This window comes from Procambarus clarkii, unplaced genomic scaffold, assembly GCF_040958095.1.
Source record: "Procambarus clarkii isolate CNS0578487 unplaced genomic scaffold, FALCON_Pclarkii_2.0 HiC_scaffold_118, whole genome shotgun sequence".
Classification (NCBI taxonomy): domain Eukaryota; kingdom Metazoa; phylum Arthropoda; class Malacostraca; order Decapoda; family Cambaridae; genus Procambarus; species Procambarus clarkii.
In genome coordinates, this window is record NW_027189151.1 from 1,498,181 (window position 1) to 1,513,954 (window position 15,774).

The following is a 15,774-nucleotide window of genomic DNA, read 5'->3' on the forward strand; positions in this document are numbered from 1 at the left end:
AACACTTGAGAAAAATATAGCTTGTTCCTGCCTGAAGTCAACCCTACCCGACCTCAAACCCCAGCCTTGAAATAAAAAATAACATATCACCTGCTTCTTATTTCTTGCCTGCTGGCCTAGTGAAGAACATCGTCACTTGAGACGCGCTAAAGTGGGATCATCAAGAAACGTTTCTCTTGTATTAGTTGTCTGAGTAATCCACGTTTCTTAAGTGGACAAATAATGTTGCAAGAGATTAGGAAAGAAGACGAAGGTGACGAAGCATCAAAGTAACTGACGGAAAATCCCTCCAAATTACGAATTTGTTCGTTTAAAGCTGACAGAAGAGTGGCTTGGAACTTTTCAAGCATACGAGAGTCTACTGTAGTGCCCAGTGTGCCTATGGTATAGGTTGGTCTGGCTCCCTACGTGGTTAGGGTCTGCTGATCAGGCCGGTGGGCCTACAGGAATTCAGAAAACCTCATTCCCATGACTGTCGCGGCATTTACTAAAACTGCAGCTGTCTGTGGCACGAAGGAGGAGCTTCTCTACACCGTTTGTTCTAAAAGCCCACTTCTTGAGCCGCACTTTGAACAGCACCTATGTTACCAGCAGCTTGAGAACGGCATCGTTTAGACTTTCTTCTATATTATTTTATGTTTAATTTTTTTATGTATTTTCATTACTTTGTGTATTTTTAAAAGGGTGTCCTTATAGATTTTTGTTTATTTTGTTTACACAGGAGGGTGCAGAAACACACGATTGCTGACTCCTGTTAACAGGCTCAGAGTTTTCCCTTCCCATATCTCATGGTAAGCCTTACCCCACTAGTTTCCTGGAACACAACCCGCCAACCGGTTAACAACCAGGTACCCAATTACTGCTGCGTGAACAGAGGCGAACAGTTAAGGATTGACGCCTAACCAAAACTTCCCTGACCAGTCTCGAACCTTGACAAATCGCTCACCAGTCCAGTCGCTGATTTGCAAGAAAGCATTTTTTTCCCCGTTTCCCAAAACACAAAATCCTATTTTGATATAGTTAGCCAACCAGTCAGAGCCGTTTTTTCCAGCAGGGACTACGTTGTTTGTAATCCTGGCAATGATTTTTCCATGCTTCTCAACAAACATATCAACAAATATCATCATCGCAGAGCATCGTACATCGACATGAAAGCCAACAGAGTATTTCCCCAGATCCAACATGTCGTACAGCGCCGCCTGCGGAAGCGACGGGCATTCCAGTTAGCATATACCAGGGCTTACCAGGGCTATCACGACCAGTTGTGGCTGCGTAAATATGCCTCCATCACCGTACCTCATCAGTCTCCCTCAAGATCCCAAGGAAAAAAGAGGTCCGCTTCAACCGAGGAAAGCATTGTTGTACTTCATAACTGAGGTATACTCTACCGTTAGCTGTAGTCATTGGTAAGCACTGACGTAACCTGTTGCAGTATCCGCAGTATCCTAAACGGCTGTAAAATGGGCACACTCTGTTACAGGCCTTAACCTGAAGAAAGCACTGTTGTAATCCTCTGGATAACATAAATGGCTGTAGGGTATCTTGTTGACTTTAGACTTGTGGACTCCTGATGTAGGGCGCGGTCTGTTGTAAGCCGTAAGCTCAAATACGAACTGTTGAAGGCCTTAAACTGAAGAAAGTCTTACTTAAACTCAAGTCCTACAGATGAGCAAAACTCAGGCACAGACTAGCACTCTGTAGTACTAGTACACTATAGTACTATACAGCTGGATGTTCATGAGTTTAGGGTAATCTTCCTTGTTATCTTAGTGGTCATAAATGACTCAAGGATTCTGCAATAACTCGCGATTGTTTCTCGGTCCTCAACAATTTGCTCTCGTCCTCAGGATAAAATAATATGAAGATTTTCATTTATGTGATCTACGTCCTCTGCCTACCCGCCAAACACACACCGAAACTACGACGTTGGTACAACGTTCGAACAAGTTTTAACACCTGCTAACCAGTTATAACAACCAATATAGCAAGTTGTAACAACGTTCTAATAAGTCATAAACACGTTAAGCCAAGATGTAACAACTTTATTACAAGTTGTAACAAGCGGAAAATAGAGACAGTTACGGTTTGTGTTTCCAGGGAAGCGCCTATAAACTCGTCAGCAACTGTTGACTATGCAAACGTTGCACAACAATGATCATTTTATTTTTTTTATTAATACATGAGGTACATCTGCATTAGTGCAGCTACCCTAGACTATATGAAGTGGAGTACAGTGTGTCAAAAAGGTTAACTACATGATGCTAAAAAACCCACATCACACAGGATGGTTAGTCATACAGAGGCATGTGAGAGGCAGTTTTCACTGGCAGACTCCGGATGCATTTTGAGGATATCATCAACACATGCGTGAGTAAGGTAGCAGTGGTAATAAAAGTCCCCATCTCGCAGGATGGTTAGTCATACAGGGCCATATGTTTAGTAGCCTGCACTGACAAATTTTGGATACACTATGAGCGTATCTTCAAGAATACGAGAGTGAATAAAGTAATTGCAAAGCTCCAGGTACCTTATGCCAACTGGTCTGAAAGGTCTAATAACTGGGCATTCGGTGATGTAGTGTGGGAGATCGTGCCGCAGTTCCTGCTCACAGAGTTTGCAACTGGAGTGCTCAGGACTGGGAGATCCGTTACCTGCAGCCACCTGCCACAGGTAACGGTAACCCAACCTGATCCTTGCAGCCACTGTCGCACAGCCTGGTGGACGTTTTGTGCTGCCCATAGATATAGGTTTCAGATCTGAACAAATCATAGCTTTTTATACTAGTACTTTCAGGTCGCTGGGAGTCAGAAATTTCTTTCCTATCAGACCTGAGTGTTTGCCCTCTCCTTTTGGACGCTTAAATCTAAGGTGAGTTCACATAAGGAATGACTGTTAGTGAAAATATGTAAAGTTCGCTTCCTTAAGCAGTTTTCAAGGATTCACAGAACATTTCCATCAACACCAAGTCGCTTATCCCTGTAAATCAAGCCTTTGTATCAAAGCCTAAGAAATGCTCGAACTGTGTCCAAGGAAATGACAGCCGCGTCCTCTCTACGTTCAAGACATGTGTTCAGTTTAATTTCACCTGCAGTAACAGCCAGGTTTTACGGTCTTATATTACCTCTAACAAAATATGTTTGTTAGTAAATATTTTATTGAAAGTTTTTTTGTCTCTATACAAGAAATATTTCTAAGTCATAGTAATATAGTCAAGGACTACAGTTTGCCTGCTACAGGACTAGGACTACATACATCGAGAAGTTTGGTAAGACATTCAGTGTATATTCTGTTAATTTGTATTATCTATCTAATGCAATCATAATAATAATTATTATTATTATTATTTTTATTCCATCTGTTGCTATTATTCTAAACATAATATATTTTTAGTAAAACATAATATTATGTTTCAATTTGCTGTCCTCTACTGCAGGAGGGAAGAACATTTACCGAGGGTTGACGAACAGGAAGTATCCGGCCTTGACCCCTTACCAGCACAGCCGGTCCGAGGTGTGGGAGACGAGCCGGAGGGATGAGGGTGTCATGTGTGGTGTGGTGTGTGGTGGTGGTGTTGGCTCTGTGGTGCAGCGTCCTCGGCAGTTCACTACCCAACCCTGGTCTGTAGTCACACTGATCAAGTAGTTTTGTCTTGTTAATTATTATACAGTTCTCTAACAGTTTTCCCCTAGTGTGTTTCCTCGTGTTTATATGTTAAAATTTTGCGCATGTTTTGTTTTTCATCTTACACGTGACCCTTTATTTATACAATGCTAACTAGAATATATACATTTTCTTCTGCTCTTTATTGACATGATTATTGAGCACTCAACGATAGGAGGTGACTAAAGATCTTTAACAGTGCTAACCAGCATATGTAAATCTCATCTGTTCTACATAGACAGGGTTCTACTACATATTGTGCAGTGGGTTATTGGGTACCTAAACAAACAATGTGATGGCAGTGCACAGTAGCAAATTGTAACTCTAACAAATATATATATATATATATATATATATATATATATATATATATATATATATATATATATATATATATATATATATATATGAAAAGGCTATTTGAGCCACTTCCCCGACGGCAACTCGGATGGTAATCTTGGGCATAGCATTTCACCAAATCACCTCATTCTTTGGGGCACACGTGAGGAACACAAATACGAACAAGCCTGAATGGTCCCCAGGACTATATGCGAATGAAAACTCACACCCCAGAAGTGACTCGAACCCATACTCCCAGGAGCAACGCAACTGGTAACTACAGGGCGCCTTAATCCACTTGACCATCACGGCCGTCAAAAGGAAGTGATAGCCAAGGCTATTTGAGCCACTTCCCCGACGGCAACTCGGATGGTAATCTTGGGCATAGCATTTCACCAAATCACCTCATTCTTTGGGGCACACGTGAGGAACACAAATGTGAACAATTCATTCGCATATAGTCCTGGGGACCATTCAGGCTTGTTCGCATTTGTGTTCCTCACGTGTGCCCCAAAGAATGAGGTGATTTGGTGAAATGCTATGCCCAAGATTACCATCCGAGTTGCCGTCGGGGAAGTGGCTCAAATAGCCTTGGCTATCACTTCCTTTTGACGGCCGTGATGGTCAAGTGGATTAAGGCGCCCTGTAGTTACCAGTTGCGTTGCTCCTGGGAGTATGGGTTCGAGTCACTTCTGGGGTGTGAGTTTTCATTCGCATATAGTCCTGGGGACCATTCAGGCTTGTTCGCATATATATATATATATATATATATATATATATATATATATATATATATATATATATATATATATATATATATATATATATATATATATATATATATATATATATATATATATATATAATGTTCGTATCTTGGAACATATACACACTAGACTCAGGTGACCCGAGCAACTTTGGAATATATTCACACTAGAGCAATTTTGGAATATACACACCAGCAAGAGCTCCAGGGTACCCGTACCCTACTTTAAGATCCCCCGTGCTAATATAATTAATGTTTTTAGGTTCAATTAACGGTGACTTTAGAACATCAGTTTGAACAAGATGGAGATTTTTTGGCAAGATAAAATCAATCTATATTTTGGCACGAGTTACCTGTACATTGACATGCAGTATAATTATGAACCTTGCCGGCTCTAATCACCGGGAAACTTGCCTAATAACGAGTGGTTTGACTGTCATTAAGGACGACTGTAACGTGGCCATGTCGTTGGTTACAGAAGGTGACGGCCGGGAACTCCCTGCAAGAAGGGTGACCAGAGAGGAAAACCGTTTCGTCCCGGCATATGCCATCGGGGGCTGGAACGCCAAGCAATCTCATACGGTAAGGCAGTCTCTGTTAAGGACTTAAAATTCCATTAACGTTTAACGTTTATGTAGTGACATCAATAATATACACATGATCTTACATATTACTTACATCAGGAATTGAGTGCGAGATGTTGTGAACTAAAAGTATATATATTTGGCCTCTTCAACAGGGAGTGCTATTCAGAACTCCAGGAAATACGCGAAGACCCAGAATATGGTTTGGTACACGCAAGTACCACCGTTAGATTTTGACATGCCGGGATTCTCGCCCACTACCACTACCCGCACCAGCTGGGGACCTGGTCCACTACCCGCACCAGCTGGGGACCTGGTCCACTACCCGCACCAGCTAAGGACCTGGTCCACTACCCGCACCAGCTGGGGACCTGGTCCACTACCCGCACCAGCTGGGGACCTGGTCCACTACCCGCACCAGCTGGGGACCTGGTCCACTACCCGCACCAGCTGAGGACCTGGTCCACTACCCGCACCAGCTGGGGATCTGGTGCACTACCTACTTGGCCACCCCCCCCCCCCCTTATCAGCTGAGGACCCACAGACATGTCATCTAATTCAATATTTTTGGCTATTTCTTTTAATTTCAGTTTTTATTCTTCTGCAATGCAAATATTTAGCAAAAATGTTATATATGAAGGTGTTATGAAGATTTGAGGCTTTAAAGCTTTTACATATCATTTAGACGGTACGAAATATGTATGTACTTTTTCCAAATATATTTAATCTTATCATTGTTAGTAAATTTTGTTTAATCCTATGAAATGAAAGGTGAAAAGTATTACATAAATAATAATAATAATAATAATAATAATAATAAAAGGAAGGTTTTGAACGAATCAATCTTTCTACTACGGTTAATGACCCCTCGAGTTGATTCTCTCAAGCAATCCCCCGTAATGGATACACATTTTGGATGCACTGCTGTATCAAAACCAATATCAACACTTCATCCTTGTGGGAGATATGAACCAACAAAAAGTGGCTCGAGCATTTGACGATTGCCTGGCTGCCTGCTTTCTAACGAAACGTGTAAACGTTTCCTTTTCTTTACACACAGAAATCACAATAGCGTGATGCATCAAATGAACCAATCCACATGGGCCGTGACGAGGATTCGAACCTGCATCCAAGAGCATCCCAGACGCTGCCTTAATCGACTGCAAAAATCACATTGCAAAATCAATTGGGATTGTGCGGTTGAGGAGTATGATGTTGATACTTCTGTAAGCTCTGTGAAGTGCAAGGTTGGTGTACTGGGTGCTGATGTGGTTGCGGAGGGTGGTATGGACCCTGGTATGGCGTCTGTTGTCGAGGTGGGAGGCCGGTGTGGTGCCCTTCGGTCATGCTTCGGGTGCCTCACCCGCGTCTGTTGGTATCGGTTTTTCATGGGGGGTGGTTCCCCCTGCTGGGGGTGTTGGTCAGCTTGGTGGACTCGTGGTGGTCCTGAAGAAGGCGGCTCGCCCGGTGGGGTTCGTGCCCACGCCCCCTGTCCCGTCGGCGGTGGTCTTGCCGCCTCTCCAGTCTCCGCTCTCTTCTTCTGTGCCTCCTGCTGAGTCGGCGGAGGTCTTGCCGCCTCTTCTTCTGTGCCTCCTGCTGCGTCGGCGGAGGTCTTGCCACCTCTTCTTCTGTGCCTCCTGCTGCGTCGGCGGAGGTCTTGCCGCCTCTTCTTCTGTGCCTCCTGCTGCGTCGGCGGAGGTCTTGCCACCTCTTCTTCTGTGCCTCCTGCTGCGTCGGCGGAGGTCTTGCCACCTCTTCTTCTGTGCCTCCTGCTGCGTCGGCGGAGGTCTTGCCACCTCTTCTTCTGTGCCTCCTGCTGCGTCGGCGGAGGTCTTGCCACCTCTTCAGTCTCCGCCCTCTTCGTCAGTGTCTCCTGCTTCGTCGGCAGCGGTGATACCGCATCTTCAGTCTCGCCCGTCGTCTTCTTTGTCCTCTGCTCGGGGGCAGCTGCCTCGGCTCTGATCGTCTAATTCCGTCGTTTATGTTGCGCTCGGAGCATGATGGGGATGACTTACCTACTAAGCAGGGGTGAGCAATTTGGGAGGCGAAAGATAAGAAGTATCCGCCGGAGATGTACCCTGAGAAACGCGTTGGGTATTTTTCTTGATGACTTTGTTCCGGGTACTCCTGGGTCCTATGTGTTGCGGTGTTTGTCTGTGTCTGTGTGTGTGTGTGGTTGTGGGGTGGGTGGTTGCGTGTGTGTGTGTGTGTGTGTGTGTGTGTGTGTGTGTGTGTGTGTGTGTGTGTGGTTGTGGTGTGTGTGTGTGTGTGTGTGTGTGTGTGTGTGTGTGTGTGTGTGTGTGTGTGTGTGTGTGTGTGTATGGGTGTGGCGTTTGTCCCCGGTTCCTGTGTGTTGGGGGTTTGTGTTTATGTGTGGCCCTTTTTGGCTGGGTTTGCGTTTTTTGTCAATGCTCTGTCACTTGTTAATTGTATGTTGTAACTTGTAACTTGTCCGTTGTGCATTGTTAGTTCTTTCCTGTCTCACTTTGTGTTATGTTGTATACATGTGTTTTCTATAGTGTTTGTGTGTGTGGCTGTTTTTTTTTGTGTTATTTTACGTGTCAATGCATTTATCTCTATATTCTATACTGCCGGTTGTTTACCTTTGGTGCAATTGTTTTTGTGTGTATTACTTTCTTTGTTTCCTTGTTATGTGCATCATGTTTGTGTTCATGTATTGTTTCTCTGTTTTGTGTGTCCTGTTTACTTTTATGGTATGTTACATTTTGTGTGTGGCTATTTTGTTCTTTGACCCTTTTGTACTTGCTTTTATAAATAAAAACAAGTCAGCAGACTAACAGACGTTGTCACAGCCCGAATAAGACTTGGCTACAAGTATCTCTGGCAGTTCGGCTTGTATAGGGATCTAGATGAAGTTAAGTGTAAAGTGTGTAGACAAATACAGGGACACACACTCGAACACTATATCTAGGAATGTAGTAAAATTGAGCCAGTTAGAGATAAATCTAAGCTCACGCTGTATGATATGGCAACCTATCTTATTACCATAATGACAGTTACCATATCTCATGGTAAACCTTACCCACTAGTTTCCCTGGAACACGACCCGCCAACCGGTTAACAACTGTACCCAATTACTGATCGGTGAACAGAGTTGAACAGTTAAGGATTGACGTCCAGTCAAAACTTCCCTAACCACTCTCGAACCTTGACAAACCGCTCACCAGTCCAGTCGCTGATTTCCAAGAAAGCGTGTGGCCCAAACGTTCGGTTCGGAGTTATTTTTCCACCACAAAAGTCTATTATGATGTAGTTAGCCAACCATTCAGAGCCAGTTTTAAACAGAGCTGTTTTCGTTGCCAGCGGGGACTACGTTGTTTGTAACCCTGGCAGTGATATTCGATGCTTCGTAACAAACGTATCAGGAAATCTCATCATCGCGGAGCATCGTACATCGACAGAGAAGTCAACAGGGTATTTCCCAAGATTAAACACATCGTACAGCGCCGCCTGCGGAAGCGACGGGCATTCCAGGACTATCACGACGAGTTGTGGCTGCGTAAATAAGCCTCCATCCCCTTACCTCTTCAGTCTCTCTCAAGAACTCAGGGAAAAAAGAGGTCCGCTTCAACCGAAGAAAGCACTGTTATACCTCATAACTGAGGTATACTCTACTGCTGGCCGCAAACACAAGTAAGCACTGACGTAACCTGTTGCAGAATCCGCACTCGTTGACCTAAACGACTGAAGGCTGCAAAATGGGCACACTCTGTTACAGGCCCTAACCTGAAGAAAGGACTGTTGTAATCCTCTGGATAACATGGATAGCTGTAGGTATCCCTTTGACTTTAAACTGATGGACACTTGATGTAGGGTGCGGTCTGTTGTAAGCCATAAGCTCAAATGCGAACTGATGTAGGCCTTAAACTGAAGAAAACACCGCTGTACAGATGAGCAGGACTCAGGCAGAGACTAGCATTCTATAGTACTAGTACACTATAGTACTATATAGCTGGATTTTCATGAGGTTAAGGATAATCTTGCTTGTTATCTTAGTGGTCATAAATGACATAAGGATACTGCAATAACTCGCGATTTTTTCTCGGTCCTCAACAATTTGCTCTCGTCCCTCTGGATAAAATAATTTGGAGGTTTTCATTAATGTGATCTACGTCCTCTGCCTAGCGCCTGTAAACTCGTGTGCAATCATTTGTAATGTTAGCGATGTAAATGTTGCACAGCAATGGTCAGGTTACACTCTCCTGTTGGACACTTACATCTACGGTGAGCTCACAGGAGGAATGACTTTTAGTGAAAACATGTAAAGTTTGCTTCCTTAAGCAGCTTTTAAGGAATCACATAAAATTTCCATCAACACCAAGTACCTTAAGCTTATAAATCAAACCTTTGAGTCAAAGCCTAAGTAATGCTCGAACTGTGTCCAAAGAAATGACAGCTGCGTCCTCTCTACGTTTAAGACATGTGTTCAGTTTAATTTCACCTGCAGTAGCAGCTAGGTCTTATGGTCTTCTATAACCTCTTAAAAAATATGTTTGTTAGTAAATATTCTATTGAAAGTTGTTTTTGTCTCTATACAAGAAATATTTCTAAGTACTTACCAATTGATTAATTTTGGGTTTTAGGCCTATCAATGGCGGGAGGGGTATTAAGGCCGCCACAGTAGATTATATTGACAACCAACAAGTACACTTTAGTCCTGAGTATAGTCCAGGACTACAGTAAACTCCCAACGTATATTCACCGAGAAATTCGGTAAGACATTCAGTGTACATACGTGTTAATTTGTATTATCTATCTAATAATAATAATTTATTATTATTAGTATTATTATTAATATTATTCCTTCTGTTGCTATTATTCTAAACATAATCTAGTTTTAGTAAAATATAATATGAGATTCATTTTGCTGTCCTCTACTGCAGGAGGGAAGAACATTCACCGAGGTCTGACGAGCAGGAAGTGTCCGGCTTTGACCCCTTGCCAGCACAGCCGGTCCGAGGTGTGGGAGACGAGCCGGAGCGATGAGAGTGACATGTGTGGTGTGGTGTGTGGTGGTGGTGTTGGCTCTGTGGTGCAGCGTCCTCGTCAGCTCACTACCCAACCCTGGTCTGTAGTCACACTGATCAAGTAGTTTTGTCCTGCTAATTATTATACAGTTCTCTAACGGGGGTACACTTTCCCCTGGTGTGTTTCCTCGTGTTTATATGTTAAAAGGTTGCGCGTGTTTTGTTTTCCGTCTTAGACGTGGGCCTTTATTTATACAATGCTAACTAGAATATATAAATTTGCTTCTGTCTTCTATAGACAGCATTATTGAGCACTCAACGATAGGAGGTGACTAGATCTTTAACAGTGCTAACCAGCATATGTACAATCTCATATTTTCTACATAGACAGGGTTCTACTACATATTGTGCAGTGGATTATTGGGTACTTAACCAAACAATGCGATAGCAGTGCTTACACAATGTCAAATTACAACTCTAACCCCAATATATATATATATATATATATATATATATATATATATATATATATATATATATATATATATATATATATATATATATATATATATATATATATATATATATATATGTATATATATATATATAACCTAATCTGTTTTGTGTCTGGAGAGTTTCTCATGAGTAGGCTGGCCGTTTTTCTGGTTTTATAGTAAATCGTCAGTTGTGTATTTGTGAAGTAAAGTCTTTGAAAATGTAATAAGTTTTACGAAACGCGCTCGTGTCGCGTCTACATGACGATTTACTATAAAATCAGAAAAACGGCCAGCCTACTCATGAGAAACTCTCCAGACACAAAACAGAACGCTTTAAAAGAGACTAACGTCGTCTATGCCTTCAAATGCCCACTTGGGGACTGTAAGCTCCAAAAAACCCAGTATATAGGCAAGACAACAACATCTCTTTCTAGGCGTTTAACGATGCATAAGCAACAGGGCTCCATTAAGGAACATATAATCTCTTCCCACAACCAAACCATCGCCAGAGAAATCCTAGTAAACAACACAGAAATCATCGATAGATACAGCGATAGCAGGCGGCTTGACGTTTGCGAGGCACTACACATCAAGAAGTCAACACCAGCAATCAACAGCCAATTATTGCACAACTATATTCTACCCACCTCAAGACTCCGCTCCAATATAGAAGCATCAAGAAATATGGACCAATAGGCTTTCTACAAACACTTCTATTCAATATCCATTGTTTCGTGTTCTGTCTTGTGTTGATGAAATTAATACCCTATTAATATATATATATATATATATATATATATATATATATATATATATATATATATATATATATATATATATATATATATATATATATATATATATATATATTATATATATATACGCTCCAACAGTGAAGCGTAATGTACGAAAGATTGAGAAAATTCGTGTTAGAATTATTAATCTTACTTTTTCGGTCATATTTAATAATATATATATATATATATATATATATATATATATATATATATATATATATATATATATATATATATATATATATATAAATATATATATATATATATATATATATATATATATATATATATATATATATATATATATATGTCGTACCTAGTAGCCAGAACGCACTTCTCAGCCTACTATGCAAGGCCCAATTTGCCTAATAAGCCTAGTTTTCATGAATTAATTGTTTTTCGACTACCTAACCTACCTAACCTAACCTAACCTAACTTTTTCGGCTACCTAACCTAACCTAACCTGTAAAGATAGGTTAGGTTAGGTTAGGTAGGGTTGGTTAGGTTCGGTCATATATCTACGTTAATTTTAACTCCAATAAAAAACAATTGACCTCATACATAATGAAATGGGTAGCTTTATCATTTCATAAGAAAAAAATTAGAGAAAATATGTTAATTCAGGAAAACTTGGCTTATTAGGCAAATCGGGCCTTGCATAGTAGGCTGAGAAGTGCGTTCTGGCTACTAGGTACGACATATATATATATATATATATATATATATATATATATATATATATATATATATATATATATATATATATATATATATATAACTGAAAACTCACACCCTAGAAGTGACTCGAACCCATACTCCCAGAAGCAACGCAACTGGTATGTACAAGACGCCTTAATCCACTTGACCATCACGACCGGACATAATGAGGTGATAGCCGAGGCTATTTGAACCACCCCACCGCCGGCACTCGGATAGTTATCTTGGGCATAGCATTTTACCAAATCACCTCATTCTTTGGGGCACACGTGAGGAACACAAATGCGAACAAGCCTGAATGGTCCCCAGGACAATATGCAACTGAAAACTCACACCCCAGAAGTGACTCGAACCCATACTCCCAGAAGCAACGCAACTGGTATGTACAAGACGCCTTAATCCACTTGACCATCACGACCGGACATAATGAGGTGATAGCCGAGGCTATTTGAACCACCCCACCGCCGGCACTCGGATAGTTATCTTGGGCATAGCATTTTACCAAATCACCTCATTCTTTGGGGCACACGTGAGGAACACAAATGCGAACAAGCCTGAATGGTCCCCAGGACAATATGCAACTGAAAACTCACACCCCAGAAGTGACTCGAACCCATACTCCCAGAAGCAACGCAACTGGTATGTACAAGACGCCTTAATCCACTTCACCATCACGACCACTTGTATGTACAAGACCATCGCGTCTTGTACATACCAGTTGCGTTGCTTCTGGGAGTATGGGTTCGAGTCACTTCTGGGGTGTGAGTTTTCAGTTGCATATTGTCCTGGGGACCATTCAGGCTTGTTCGCATTTGTGTTCCTCACGTGTGCCCCAAAGAATGAGGTGATTTGGTAAAATGCTATGCCCAAGATAACTATCCGAGTGCCGGCGGTGGGGTGGTTCAAATAGCCTCGGCTATCACCTCATTATGTCCGGTCGTGATGGTCAAGTGGATTAAGGCGTCTTGTACATACCAGTTGCGTTGCTTCTGGGAGTATGGGTTCGAGTCACTTCTGGGGTGTGAGTTTTCAGTTGCATATTGTCCTGGGGACCATTCAGGCTTGTTCGCATTTGTGTTCCTCACGTGTGCCCCAAAGAATGAGGTGATTTGGTAAAATGCTATGCCCAAGATAACTATCCGAGTGCCGGCGGTGGGGTGGTTCAAATAGCCTCGGCTATCACCTCATTATGTCCGGTCGTGATGGTCAAGTGGATTAAGGCGTCTTGTACATACCAGTTGCGTTGCTTCTGGGAGTATGGGTTCGAGTCACTTCTGGGGTGTGAGTTTTCAGTTGCATATTGTCCTGGGGACCATTCAGGCTTGTTCGCATTTGTGTTCCTCACGTGTGCCCCAAAGAATGAGGTGATTTGGTAAAATGCTATGCCCAAGATAACTATCCGAGTGCCGGCGGTGGGGTGGTTCAAATAGCCTCGGCTATCACCTCATTATGTCCGGTCGTGATGGTCAAGTGGATTAAGGCGTCTTGTACATACCAGTTGCGTTGCTTCTGGGAGTATGGGTTCGAGTCACTTCTGGGGTGTGAGTTTTCAGTTGCATATTGTCCTGGGGACCATTCAGGCTTGTTCGCATATATATATATATATATATATATATATATATATATATATATATATATATATATATATATATATATATATATATATATATATATGTCGTACCTAGTAGCCAGAACGCACTTCTCAGCTTACTATGCAAGGCCCAAGTTTTCATGAATAAATTGTTTTTCGACTACCTAACCTACCTAACCTAACCTAACCTAACTTTTTCGGCTACCTAACCTAACCTAACCTATAAAGATAGGTTAGGTTAGGTTAGGTTAGGTAGGGTTGGTTAGGTTCGGTCATATATCTACGTTAATTTTTATCTCCAATAAAAAAAAATTGACCTCATACATAATGAAATGGGTAGTTTTATCATTTCATAAGAAAAAAATTAGAAAAAATATATTAATTCAGGAAAACTTGGCTTATTACGGAAATCGGGCCTTGCATAGTAGGTCAGGTACTGCGTTCTGGCTACTAGGTACAACATATATAATATTTACACACTAGAGCATCCTTGGAACATATAGACACTAGAGCAACCTTGGAACATATTCACACTAGAGCAGGCTTGGACCAGCAACACCAGCCAGAGCTCCAGGGTACCCGTACCCCACTTTAAAATCCCCTGTGCTAATATAACTAATGTTTTTTGGCTCAATTGTCTATGACTCTAGAACAACATCAGTTTGGACAAGAGGCAGATTTTTTTGGGGCAGGATAAGATCAATTTATTTGTTGGCACGAGTTACCTGTACATTGACATGCAGTATAAGCATGAACCTCGCCGGCTCTAATCACCGGTAAACTTCTCCAATAACGAGTGGTTTGACTGTCATTAAGGACGGCTGTAATGTCATTGCTTGCAGAAGATGGCAGCCGGGAACTTCTTGCAGGAAGGGTGACCCGAGAGACTCGTATCGTAGCTGCCGTCGGGGGTCGGGACGCCACGCGGTCTCATACGGTAAGTCAGTCTCTCTCTCTCTCTCTAAAACATCTGTGTTTAATTTTAATTCTACCATAAATTTTGTAATTAAATAATAAAAGTAATTATAATAAATAATTTATAAATTTTTATTAATGTTTCATTTATTAATAATACCAACCTGATCATAAAGAAATATTTTTATATATAAATATTGATCGAGAAGTGAATGTAATTAAGAGTTATATTTTATATATTAAAAGTATACATATTTGACCTCTTTAACAGGGAGCGCTATTTGGAAGACCAGGAAGTATACGAAGACCCAAATTACGGTTTGGTAGACGCCGGTCTCGCGGTTAGATTTTGATATGCCGAGATACTCGTCTACTAACCCCACAAGCTTGGGGACCTGGTCCACTACCCCCCACCAGCTGGGGACCTGGTTCACTACCCCCCCCCCCCCACCAGCTGGGGACCTGGTTCACTACCCCCCCACCAGCTGGGGACCTGGTTCATTACCCCCCACCAGCTGGGGACCTGGTTCACTACCCCCCCCCACCAGCTGGGGACCTGGTTCACTACCCCCCCACCAGCTGGGGACCTGGTTCACTACCCCCCACCAGCTGGGGACCTGGTTCACTACCCCCCACCAGCTGGGGACCTGGTTCACTACCACTACCTACTCCCCCCCCCCTATAAGCTGAGGACCAACCACCACTTCCAGACCTAACATCTAATTCAGTATTTTTGGCCACTTCTTTTAATTTCAGTTGTTATTCTTCTGCAATGCAAATATTTAGCAGAAATATTATACACGATGGTGTTACGAAGCTTTGAGGCTCTCAAACTTTTACATATCATGTAGTAAGTACGAAATATATATGTACTTTTTCCAAATATATGTAATCATATCATTGTTAGTAAATTTTATATA

The 15,774-nt window shown here is 41.9% G+C and overlaps 2 long non-coding RNA genes across 2 annotated transcripts in view; both read left to right on the forward strand.

Moving 5' to 3' along the window:
• Window positions 1–6,087, forward strand: part of LOC138360803 (uncharacterized) — an 11,418-nt gene extending 5,331 nt beyond the window's left edge. The window contains exons 3-4 of the long non-coding RNA XR_011226666.1: window positions 5,244–5,347; window positions 5,505–6,087. This is a non-coding gene — a long non-coding RNA (uncharacterized lncRNA). The remainder of the gene's footprint in view (window positions 1–5,243; window positions 5,348–5,504) is intronic.
• A 2,744-nt stretch (window positions 6,088–8,831) lies between these two features.
• LOC138360802 (uncharacterized) lies at window positions 8,832–15,320 on the forward strand. Its single transcript, XR_011226665.1, has 4 exons — window positions 8,832–9,003; window positions 10,254–10,437; window positions 14,782–14,876; window positions 15,126–15,320. It is a non-coding gene; the product is annotated as an uncharacterized lncRNA (long non-coding RNA).
• Window positions 15,321–15,774: the final 454 nt, after the last annotated feature.